Raw genomic sequence first — 12,775 nt, forward strand, 5'->3', positions numbered from 1 at the left:
TTCTGATTATTTTTCCACACAGTTACTACAGACCAGCTACAAAAGATTACATCATTTTGGACTGGATGGGAAGTTCCATTCAAGAATCTCCAGGTAAATGTTTGGAATGGAAGATACTTCAAGGCTTCTACCTGCAGCAGGACCCTGATGATACCAGCTGAAATAACCACAATGGATAACTTTGCATCTACATTGCAAGCTTGTGCTAACACATCCTCCACTGGATTTGGACTCATTTAATTCTGGACACTGGTTCTATGTAATTTTTTTTTTCTATGTACAAGTAATAATAATAAATAAAGTACTTCAATAACATTTTAAAATAAATGTAATTATTTTACATGTCTTAAAAGGTTGTTTCCACAAGTTTTACTTAAGATACAACTATATATACACATTTACAACCTTGCTGTCAAAATTAGAGCAGCAGAAATAAACCTTCAAATATCCCTTTATTCAATCAAAGTCTGTACATATGTGAGAGTCTTGAGGTATACATCTACTCCAAATGAATCAGACACTTGCAGTGGGTCAATTTGCTCATTTGTGAGTTGTGGCCTGTGAATTACAGGCACGTTGACTGCAAAGTGAACATGGTCAGCATCTCCACCATCTTGTTCAACTGCCATTGAGTCTGAATATTCCATCTAAAGGTAAACAAATAAATCATTTTAAATATGGGGGGTTAATCTAACAGAGCAAAACCAATAAAGCATTGTAAGAAGAAATAATTACCTCAGGGTTAATTATTGGATTCTGTCTCTGGCCAAACACATTCTCTCATCCAACGAACGATAGTTGTATGAGTGACACCTAAAATGTTACTGATGTTTTCCTGGGGTAATCCAAGCTTCAGAAAGTGGATTAGTCTGTCATTTGCTGCCTCACTGTCCTAAAATGCATAATAACAAACACAGAACATTTTGATCAATGAAATAAACCTTGTTCATAATGAAATATTAGTCTAATTGGTAAATACAGCACAGTACTTTAGATTTTTTTATTTTTAGCAGATAGCCAATATTCCAACAATATTTTTAAATGTAACATGCTACATGACCAAGTGGTCATTTAATTACCTTAAAAAAAAAATTAATAACACAGACGGACGGATGGGTTCAGAAAACACCAGAGAGGTAGAAAACTGGGAAACACTAGTTAAATTACAAATAACGTTATAGTTTTATTTTGGATGTTACTACAGTAATGAGCATTATATATAATAGTAATTAGTGGAGCGGCTTGGCCCTGGTGTCAGATCCCTGGCGATGATCTGCACTAATGCCCGAGCAGCACTTTCACCTTGTGCAGAAAGGCACTGAACAAACAGTAAGTAAACACAAACTGCAGCCAAATATTTAACTGAACAGACTGTAGTTTAAAGGTGCATGGAGTAACCGTTCCAGTTATATACAAGGGAACATAATAATGAGGAAAGCCAACTTTTCACTAGTGATGGGAAGTCAGGTTCTTTTTTCGAAAACTGGTTCTTTTCGACAGTTAATTTCAATTAACATGTCATGCATTACAGGTAACATAACAACAACTTATGACCCTCAGTTCACACATACTCGTAGTATCTGAGACGATGCCACTGCGGGGGGTGACAAGGGGGAATAAAACCGAGTCTCATGTAATATGCAGTGGAAGATCTTACCCCAAACGTATATCTGTATAATTAGGGCAGTTGGCAACCTTACTACAGGCGCACATCGAATCTACCCGCAGCTTCACATATTCTTCATCTTGCACTCAATATTAAGTAATAGTTTATTTAATCTAATAAACTAATTCAGTAATTCTAAATGTAAAATAAATCCGCTGACTGTTTCGATGGCTGCTTTCTCAAGGAGGTCACATTTTGTAGGCCACAAGTAAAGAAATTCAAAAGTAAAGAAATTACAACAATTTACACCTCACAATGAATAATGGTCCATTTTAGAATTAAGACACCCTTGATGTATGTGGCAGACAAATGCGACAGTCTTCGAAATGGTGCTTGAGAGCAAATAATAACTTATTAAATCATGGTGTAAATTGTCAAACTACCTCACTAGTTATGACAAATGATGACATATCAAGAACCTGGTAAAACTTCAGTTAATTACTGTGTTAGCATCACTCACCTGTCTTTACTCCTCTTGATCGGCCATGTTGAAGAGACTGTAGCGAGTGACTCGCGTTCATGTGTCTGATCCCACCCTGGTTGTTAGGCAAAACGTGATTGGTTGGAGAGAGAGCGTGCTGCGATTGGTCAGTGCAACATGGGCGTTGTCTGATTGGGTTAAGTAGACGGTGGGTGGAGTCCACTTATTTGTGGATTTATCTGCACGTCGACGCTAGAAGTGTTTCAAATCCACAAATGCACAGGAAGCGATCCACAAATGCGTGCAGTAATTTACAAATGCACAGACAGCGGTGCACAAATAAATGCCAGGTAGAGTTGTGTTTGTGACATTAAACACATTTGTAAATATATATTTTTTTATTTGCAAATCTCATTTTATTTATTTGTGAGTTTTATATTTTTTTGCGAAACTCTTTACATTTATTTGTGAATTTGATATATTTTTGTGAATCTCGTTACATTTATTTATGGATAATAATCTATTTATTTGGAATAATGCAACAATTCTAACCCCATACTGCAGTCTCTTTTCAAGACGCTCAGGTTTCAGTGGGCGGAGCATGTATGAAAAATCTGCCCGGATTTAGGATCTTAGTTTTTGTCACAATTGAGCAGAGTTTTGTACAAAAATATAACAAATTTGAAAATTTACTTGAGCTAATGTTGTTTACCAAAGCTGATTAATGGATCATTAGTTAAAATAAATTAAAAGAGTTAGGAATTCTTGTTATTAACAAACCATTAACTAGGACTTTTTTTCCCCAGTAAACTCCTAATTTGCTGCTAATTAATTGTTGATTTAACATGATTTCTGAAAAAAGGTTGCTTGAAGTTATTGTAATATATATATATATATCAAAGTAGGAGTTTTTGATATATATATATATATATATATATATATATATATATATATATATATATATATATATATATATATATATATATCAAAGTAGGAGTTTTGGATACAGCTTAGAACTGAATTTGATGATTGTGAGACTTTACACTAAGTTTGTCACACTGATGTTTTCTTTCTCGTCTTCTGCATTTCGCCTCTACTCTTGCTTTGGATCGTTCTAGTCTATAAATGCATTCTGTATGACAATTGGCTTGTAATGTTCCTCATTTGTAAGTCACATTGGATGAATGTAGAAAAAATGTAGTAAATGTATGCAGGCTAAAGATTCCCTCAAACACACACTCACACACACACACACACACGGTCAGTTGGGAAGTAATGGAGAGGAACCTGTGCTGACGAGAGAAGCACCTGTTCACAGCAAGCGGTCAGGATGCACAAGACACGGCAACTGAGCATATAACCACTCTAACATTCACATCTGAAGCAGAACAAGAGCAGATTCTTCAGCAACACACTCTGAGTTAGTATGATTTATCAAACGAGGAAGATGGAATCCATGTTTTTAGAACACATTTTTAATGGATACTGATCTATCTATCCTCTAGATGCTAAATTTGAATAATGGAACATTCTTAGACAACTAAATTAACAAAATGTTTCTTTTTCTTTCCTAGAAGAACACATTGGCTGATGTATCATCACAATGCATCTCTCTCTCTCTCTATTATTTGATTATTTAATCTTAAAAAAAGCAGATATTATCTTGCTTCAAGAAACCCATACAGACGTACAAAATCAGACACACTGGGCTAGAGATTGGAAGGGCAATGCTTCATTGAGTCATGGAACTAATTTAAGTGCAGGTGTTGCCATACTTTTCTCGTCCCGTATTGGTAATCAACCAGTAACGGTAGAAATTATGCCCGGCAGAATTTTTCGAGTTAATATTACTCTTGGTGGAACTGATTACACTTTCTTTAATGTTTATGCATATGTCGGTTCATTGTGATTGTGCCACATCGTGATTGTTTACCAGATCGTGAGTGTCCCTAGATGTTTCTGTATCCCTGAAGTCTTTGTATAACCATGAGTGTTTGTTTGTAGTTAGTGTTTAAGAGTTTGTTTATCATGTCTATCCTGTCCTGTTAAGTTGTTTAGTTTCCGCCCTAGCTGTTGTTTTCTCCCTTGTGCGTTTTGTTTTCCCTTTTGTGTTAAACCCTTCGTGTTGAGAATCCTGTCTGCACTTGAGTTCCTCCCTTGCCAAACCCTGACACATTAAGTCAATGGTGGGATATTGGCAAAGTCCATATAAAGATCTTTTGCCAACAATACAATGCAGAAAGTATCGGAAGCTTGAAAGATGAAATGAAGATTCTTGAACAGAGCATCCTTGAACAAAGCACCAAAAATGCTTCTGATGATTTAACTTCTGTTGATCACATCACAGAGAATAAGCTTCTGTTGAAAAATCTGTTGGAGGAAAGAGGAAAATTAGCTTTTTTAATAACTAGATTTTTGCAACTTAATGAAATGGACATTCCCACACCATTTTTTGCGGGGACTTGAAAAAAAGCAAAAAGAGCAAAAACAATTTCATCAATTGAAACTTCCATATGGCCGAGTGACAACAAATCAACAAGAGATCCAGTCTCATGCAATTTCTTTTTATGAGGACTTGTATTGTTCTGACCAGTGTGATGATCTAACAACAGACCAATTTTTACATGAATTGCCAAACATCTCAGAGGAGGAGAGGATAGAGCTTGACAATCCTTTAACCTTTTCCGAGGTTTCACAGGCTGTTCAGGAGTTGAGCCTCGGGAAGTCACCTGGGTTGGATGGGCTTTCAGTGGAATTTTTAAAATCCTTTTGGAGTCTAATGGGCCAGGATTTATATGATGTTTTTGTAGGATGCATTAATGGAGGGACTCTACCTTTAAGTTGCTGGAGAGCAATGTTAACATTGATCCCCAAAAAAGGAGACCTTGGATGCCTAAAAAACTGGAGACCGGTTTTCACTGTTATGTGTTGATTTTAAGATCTTGTCGAAAACATTGACCAACAGGCTTAAGAAACATATGACAACCATAATCCATGTGGATCAAACATTTTGTATCCCTAAACGGACAATCTTTGACAATCTGTTTTTGGTGAGAGACATCATTACTGTTGCAAAAAGACATAAGCTGGACATTGGTTTGCTTTCTCTGGACCAGGAGAAGGCTTTTGACCGTGTAGACCACCACTATATGTTTAAGACTCTGGAAGCTTTTGGATTTGGTCCATATTTTGTATCTTGCATTAAGCTGCTGTATAATGATGTTTATAGTATGCTTAAGATTAATGGATCTTTGACGAGATCTTTTTCAGTGACCAGAGGCATAAGGCAAGGCTGTCCGTTGTAAGGCCTTTTGTATGCGATGTCTATAGAACCACTTTTGATTATGCTGAGGAAACAGTTGTGTGGTGTTTCCCTTCCTGATTCCCCTGAAATTGCTCCCATTAAACTTACCGCATATGCAGATGATGTAACGATAGTTATAAAACATTTAGAGGATATTAACAAGTTAACCTCTTGTTTAAATAATTTTCAAAAAGCATCATCTGCTTGTATTAATTGGGAGAAATGTACATCTTTTTTTGTTGGGTGATTGGCAAACTGTTGCGCCCCCAAAATTGCCAAAACAGTGTAAATGGGGCAGGGATGGTTTTAAAATGCTTGGAGTTTACTTTGGGAATGATCATTATGAAAAGAAGAATTGGGAGGGGCTAGTTGATTGTGTTAACGGTAGACTTCAGAGATGGAGATGGCTGCTTTCACAACTTTCTTTTAGAGGAAGATGCTTAGTAATTAATAATATAATTTCTTCAATGTTGTGGCATAAGTTTACTGTTCTAGACCCTCCTAAAGACTTGCTTAAAAGTGTTCAAAAGACATTGGTAAATTTTTTCTGGGATAGTTGTCATTGGCTTCCTCCAGGAGTCATTTACCTTCCAGTGGCAGAGGGAGGTCAAGGGCTTATACATCTTGAGTCAAAGATCTTGGCAATGAGGATGCAAACATTGCAGAAGCTTTTGTATAGTTCAAATGATTTGCCCTGGGTGCGTTTTGGGAGATCTATACTTAAGCATATTGGTGAAATAGGTATGGACAAACAATTGTTTTTAATGAAGAAAACGTTTGTCAAAAAGTTTTCTGATCTGTCTTTTAGCTTTTATGTCTCAGTGCTCAAATCATGGGAATGTTTTGATATATTCAGAACTAGTGAAGAGTTTTTTTAACCCGCTTTTTGAGCTTCCTTCAAATGTATCTCAGTCTTTAATCAATAGATTCTTGAATTCTGGTGTTACTAAAGTTATTGATTTGATTGATTTAAGTAGAGGCCAATGGAGAACTTAACAGTCACTTGCTGATCAAGTTGGCTTTAATTCTCTTAGAGTAATTGATGGGTTTGTTAGGGGGTTGAAATCATCCATTCCTCTAACATTTGGTCAATCTGTCAATCATGTTTTGGAGAATGGTGTTGTATTGATGAACTTCCCTAAGTTAAAGGTGGTTCCCAGAGAATGTGGTATTGATGAAACTGGTTATGTTTCCTTACTAAAAGGTTATGGAGAATTGACCTTTGATTGTATAGGGAAAAAAAATACTATACCACAACTATCTATACCTGAAAATATTCTTCCATCTTGGAGACTTTTGTATAAACCTCCAATTTCTAAGAGATGTGGTGATCTGCAATGGAGATTGATCCATTGTATCCTAGCTACAAATAAGTTTATTGCAAAAATGAATGAAAATGTTACTTCGATTTGCCCATTTTGTGATGCTATTGATACAATTCTTCATATGTTTTGTGACTGCTCTAGACTTGACCCTATTTTTGTACTGTTGGAAAGAATTATATCTAAATTGGGGTTCCTGTATACTAACAGCCTATTTATTTTAGGCTGTGGTTATAGGAAATCTGCACAAGAACAATGTGTACTTGCTAATTTTGTCGTAGGTCAAGTTAAATTGGCAATTTTGAAGTCGCATCAAGAAAAAAATGAAGGCAGAGATGTTTGTATGGTGGCTTTATTCAAATCCTTAGTGGAATCACGAGTTATTATAGAATATACATATTACAAGCATATTAATAATGTTCTTTTTTTTAAATGGAGATGGTGTGTTAAGGAAGCACTGGTTAAAGTGAATGATAATGGGGAGTTGTTTTTTAATTGGTAATTTTGGTGATGCTGGTATTTATTTTTTTTAAAAAAGAGGAAATGTGTGTAATGTGATTGTGATGTAATCTAAAGAAAATTGTTTTAACTATGGTGAATAAAAAAAGGCGTGTAAAAGTCAAAGTCTCTCTCTCTCTCTATCTCTCTCTCTCTCTCTCTCTCTCTCTATATATATATATATATGTATTTATTGCAATTAATACATATTAAATAAATTGCTTTACAAGTTTTCTTCTTCTTCTTCTTCTCAATCTTAAACCCAAGTGTGATGCTTTTCTTTGAGCACAAGAGGGCAGCAAGCCACTATCGGAGAGTTCACAGCTGAGACCATATTTTTCTTTCTTTGCCCACTGACTCAAGATTCATTGTTCTAAGAAACAATTGAAATTAAAGTGCCCAGGAAACTTTTGTTGGGTTTGGTCATTTAGGTTTGTTCTTAAGTACCTCAATTCATAATTCTGATATATTTCGTGTGTTACACTGTGTACCTACATGTTGTCATGTTGTTGATTTCAGTCTTTGAAGTGATAAAGATGCATTGCTTTGCACATTTGTGCCATGTTTGCTATAGCATACACAGAGAAGGATTTAGAGGGCTTTTTGCCACTCTTTTCTAGCATGCTGAAGTGCTTGAGCATTGAAACACAGGTAAAAGTGGCACCGGTCAGGTCAAGTGTTTATGCTGGAGTGAGAGCGGTCTTGGCTCGTATCCCCTTTGTCTGCACTTACCCAGAGATCAAAGAGCTCAGACATGAAGCCTGCTAAAATTATCACAATACTTTCAGCACCACTCAACGCCCAGAAAACTTTCATGGCTTTCATTCTGAAACAACTACTTGTTTTTATAAAATGCTTAATCATTGTTATATTATTGACTCCTCCATGAGCCCCTTTCTCTATTATTCTCTCTCTCTGTCTTTATCGTTCTCTTTTTTGTCTCTCTCTCACTCACACACACACACACACACACACACACACACACACACACACACACAAGATCTAAGCGTAACAGCACAGGGTAGATAATTACAATTTCAAAATCATTTGCCAGATCATTACTACCTAATCCCCTGTTTCATCTTATGAGTCACGCGTCTCATTTGGCATGGTGCTGGACAGCTCACAGGCTTTTTTTTTTTTTTTGCAGTTTTTTTTTTTTTTTTTTTTGCAGTTTTTTTTTTCCTGATAAACAGTCTCTCGTCTTTGACAAAGAAGGGCCATGGGGCATGAGAAACGGATACACACTCTTACACACTGACCCCAACAAAATATAGATCAAGAAAAAGATATTTATTCCTTTAAATAACTGAATATTTCGTTATCTGTAATTTAAAAATGATTTTGTCTTATCATAAATTTACACATTAAATATAGCATTTCATGGTATATTGCAATAAGAAAATATAATAAATATATATTATGTATTAAGGCAAGACACTGCAGGCAAAACCACTGAGTTATCAGGCACTGGTCAATTTTGAGATTTTGTTGAAGTATTGTTCATTTTTAGTTCATGTTAACTAATTAATTAACAAATGAACCTTATTGTAAAGTTTTACCAATAATCTTTTTTTTATATATATAAATGAGCATCACACTTTATATAAATCTATATTCTGAATATATAATTTGCCTGATTTATGTAGCATTTCATTCACCAAAATATTTTATCTTCTAGCTGTTGACAATATTTTCTGATTTATGGGATGATAAAAAGAAATATCCCAAATCCCCTTTTATAAAAAAACTTTAACATATGAACAAAATAAAATAAAAATGTGCCAGTGTTCAGGTTTCCTTTTCTGGATATGTATGTTATTTATAATTATACATAGGCTTATTATCTGAAAACTTGTAATAAAATATTATTTAAAGTAGTGAATGTGTATATAAAGCATTTTCTTTTAATTCTATTCATAGTATTTATTTTCATTCACTGTCAGAGTGTCTCCATAGCAACAGCTCTGAGCAAATCAAATTTAAAGAGAAACCTTTATTTGTCATTTAACATTTCATGCATTTGTAGAATCATTTCTGTTCTGCATGCTATATCTGCTTCTCTTTGTCCAGTCCAGGTTTTCTTATATGGACTCAGCCCAAAAGGGCATAGCAGTTCCTGTGACTCAGGAGGTCAGAACTCAATAAATCACGTTTGACTTATGACCTTCAGTTCAGAGAGGAATGATAGATCAATGTCCCCATCAATGGCACTGACCAACACCTCTGCTATTGCACACCTCATTCACATGCTGTGTTTGATTAGTGGAAAAGATATTTGAGTTGAATTAGTAATGGAGCTGTTGTCTCAAGCTACAACCACATTCCAGTTGTGGCCACAATCAAGTCAATATTAGTTTTATCCATACTGTCTCAAAGTCCAAATTGTGCTTTACTAAAATTACTTTATCAACAAACTTTAATGTTAATAATATCACACTGCATTATGGGAGAATGATATCAATTGTTGTGTTTTGTGTGTTTATCGATATTGTTTAGTGTACACTTTGGCTGGTGGCAATGATTCTTATTTTTTGTTAAAACAAATATTTTGTCTCATCTGTTGTGGTGGCTGAATAGTTGTACATGGGAAATAGGCTGGGTTTAGTGTTTTAGTTCAGTTAAATAATGTTATATTTTATTAAGCAGAAAGGGGGCATCATTGGTGGCAATCAGTTTAGCAACACACTGAAAAAAAATCATTACACAACAAGTTATTAAAAGAGCTCAGTTGAAGGTAACACTTTATTTTAATGTGCCATTGTTATATGTTGCATGTGCTGTATTTAATATAGTACTATACTATAGTCAAGTCACCTTTATTTATATAATGCTTTTTTACAATACAGATTGTGACAAAGCAACTGAACAGCATTAAATAGAAAAAGAGTATATCATTAATGCAAAAAGGCAGTTCATCATAGAATTCAGTGATGTCTTATCCAGCTCAGTTCAGCTTAAATAGTATCTGTGCAATCAAGTCGACAGTATCGCTGGGATATTGTAAGCCAAAGGCGACAGCGGCGAGGAGCCGAAACTCCATCGGTGAAAGAATGGAGAAAAAACCTTGGGAGAAACCAGGCTCAGTTGGGGGCCAGTTCTCCTCTGACCAGACGAAACCAGTAGTTCAATTCCAGGCTGCAGCAAAGTCAGATTGTGCAGAAGAATCATCTGTTTCCTGTGGTCTTGTCCTGGTGCTCCTCTGAGACAAGGTCTTTACAGGGGATCTGTATCTGGGGCTTTAGTTGTCCTGGTCTCCGCTGTCTTTCAGGGCAGTAGAGGTCCTTTCTAGGTGCTGATCCACCATCTGGTCTGGATACGTACTGGATCCGGGTGACTGCAGTGACCCTCTGATCTGGATACAGACTGGATCTGGTGGCCATGGTGACCTCGGAACAAGAGAGAAACAGACTAATATTAGCGTAGATGCCATTCTTCTAATGATGTAGCAAGTACATCGGGTGTTATGGGCAGTGTTCCAGTGCAGCCTAAAAAATCCTTTGAATATTAGAAATATGTTAGTTTGTTACGTGTTAAGTCAGGTTAAAGAAATGGGTTTTTAATCTAGATTTAAACTGCAAGAGTGTGTCTGCCTCCCGAATAATGTCAGGTAGGTTATTTCAAAGTTTGGGGGCTAAATAGGAAATGGATCTGCCGCCCGCAGTTGATTTTGATATTCTAGGTATTAACAAAAATGTTTTGAGAATGCAGCAGACGTGAAGGTCTATAATGTAACATGAGCTCATTCAAATACTGAGGTGCTAAACCATTCAGGGCTTTATGAGTAATAAGCAATATTTTTAATCTATATGATGTTTGATAGGGAGCCAGTGCAGTGTGGACAAGACCGGGCTAATATGGTCATACTTCCTGGTTCTAGTAAGAACTCTTTCTGCTGCATTTTGGACTAGCTGTAGTTTGTTTACCAAGCGTGCAGAACAACCACCCAATAAAGCATTACAATAGTCTAACCTTGAAGTCATAAATGCATGGATTAACATTTCTGCATTTTACTTTGAGAGCATAGGCCGTAATTTCGATATATTTTTGAGATGGAAAAGTTTTCCAAATGCAAAAAATGTGGCTTTCTAAGGAAAGATTGCGATCAAGTAGCACACCTAGGTTCCTAACTGATGAAGAATTTACAGAGCAACCATCAAGTCTTAGACAGTGTTCTAGGTTAATTACAAGCAGAGTTTTAGGTCCTATAATTAACACCTCTGTTTTGTGTGTGTGTGTGTGTGTGTGGGGGGGGGGGGGGGGGTCAGAATTTAGCAGTAAGAAGTTACTCGTCATCCAGTTTTTTATATCGACTACGCATTACATAAATTTTTCAAATTGGTATGTTTCTCCAGACTGTGAATAAATATAGAGCTAAGTATCATTAGCATAATGATGAAAGCTAACACCGTGCTTCCTGATGATATCTCTCAAGGGTAATATGTAAAGCGTGAAAAGTAACGGCCCTAGTACTGAGCCTTGAAATACCTCTTCATTCAATGCAATAAATTGATGGTGATTAGATAAGTACGATTTGAAGCATGCTAATGCACTTCCATTAATGGCAGCAAAGTTTTCTAGTCTATTCAAGAGAATGTTGTGGTCAATTGTGTCGAATGCAGCACTAATATTCAATAAATGGGGCAGCTGTGGCCTAATGGTTAGAGAGCCGGACTAGTTACCAGAAGGTCACTGGTTCGAGTCTTGTTCTGGCAGGAGTTGTAGGCTGGGGGGGAGTGAATGAACAGTGCTCTCTTCCTCCCTCAATACCCATGGATGAAGTGCACTTGAGCAAGTCACTGAACCCCCAGTTGCTCCCCGGGTGCTGGATATATTGCTGCCCACTGCTCCAGGTGTGTGTTCACGGTGTGTTCACTTCTCACTGCTGTGTGTGTGCACTTGGATGGGTTAAATGCAGAGCACCAATTCCGAGTATGGGCAACCATACTTGGCAAATGTCACGACTTTTACTTTTTTTTTTCTTTCAATAGCACTAATAGAGGGATACAACCACGATCAGATGAAAAGAGCAGATCATTTGTATCTCTAAGGAGAGCAGTCTCAGTACTAAAATATGGTCTAAATCCCGACTGGAAATCCTCACAGATATAATTTTTTATCTAAGAAGGAATATAATTGTGAGTATACTGCCTTTATATTTTATTTTATTATTATTATTTTTTTGTATCTTGGACAGATACACTAAAGTGTTTCATACATAATTACAAGCAACTCTAAACCAAATGCTAATCCTAAACCTATAGTAATTACATGTTATTAATTGATTTTAATTTGTACTTATAAGTAATTATTGTGTAATTAATTACCCTCTGACAATGTCATGAACTAATACAGCAAATATAAATAAAATGCAACCACATTAATGCAGCAGTGCTTTTTGGAAACCTAATCTTCAATGTACTCTATTACTGGTCATTTATTTATGAAATGACTGTAATGCAGACAAAGATAATTAGTGTAACTTAACAGTATCTTGTATAAGTTTAGGTAAGACTTTATTTTGAGGTGACTTTGTTTACAGGTTATTAGTAATAAATATTGAA

At 35.9% G+C, this 12,775-nt stretch overlaps 1 long non-coding RNA gene across 1 annotated transcript; it reads right to left on the reverse strand.

Annotated features, from left to right (window-relative positions):
• Nucleotides 1–435: 435 nt before the first annotated feature.
• On the reverse strand, nt 436–2,189 carry LOC128030098 (uncharacterized). Its single transcript, XR_008187812.1, has 3 exons — nt 2,127–2,189; nt 736–892; nt 436–647 (listed from the first exon to the last, which is right to left on the reverse strand). It is a non-coding gene; the product is annotated as an uncharacterized LOC128030098 (long non-coding RNA).
• Between the last annotated feature and the right edge of the window lie 10,586 nt (nt 2,190–12,775).

This window comes from Carassius gibelio, chromosome A16, assembly GCF_023724105.1.
Source record: "Carassius gibelio isolate Cgi1373 ecotype wild population from Czech Republic chromosome A16, carGib1.2-hapl.c, whole genome shotgun sequence".
Lineage (NCBI taxonomy): Eukaryota > Metazoa > Chordata > Actinopteri > Cypriniformes > Cyprinidae > Carassius > Carassius gibelio.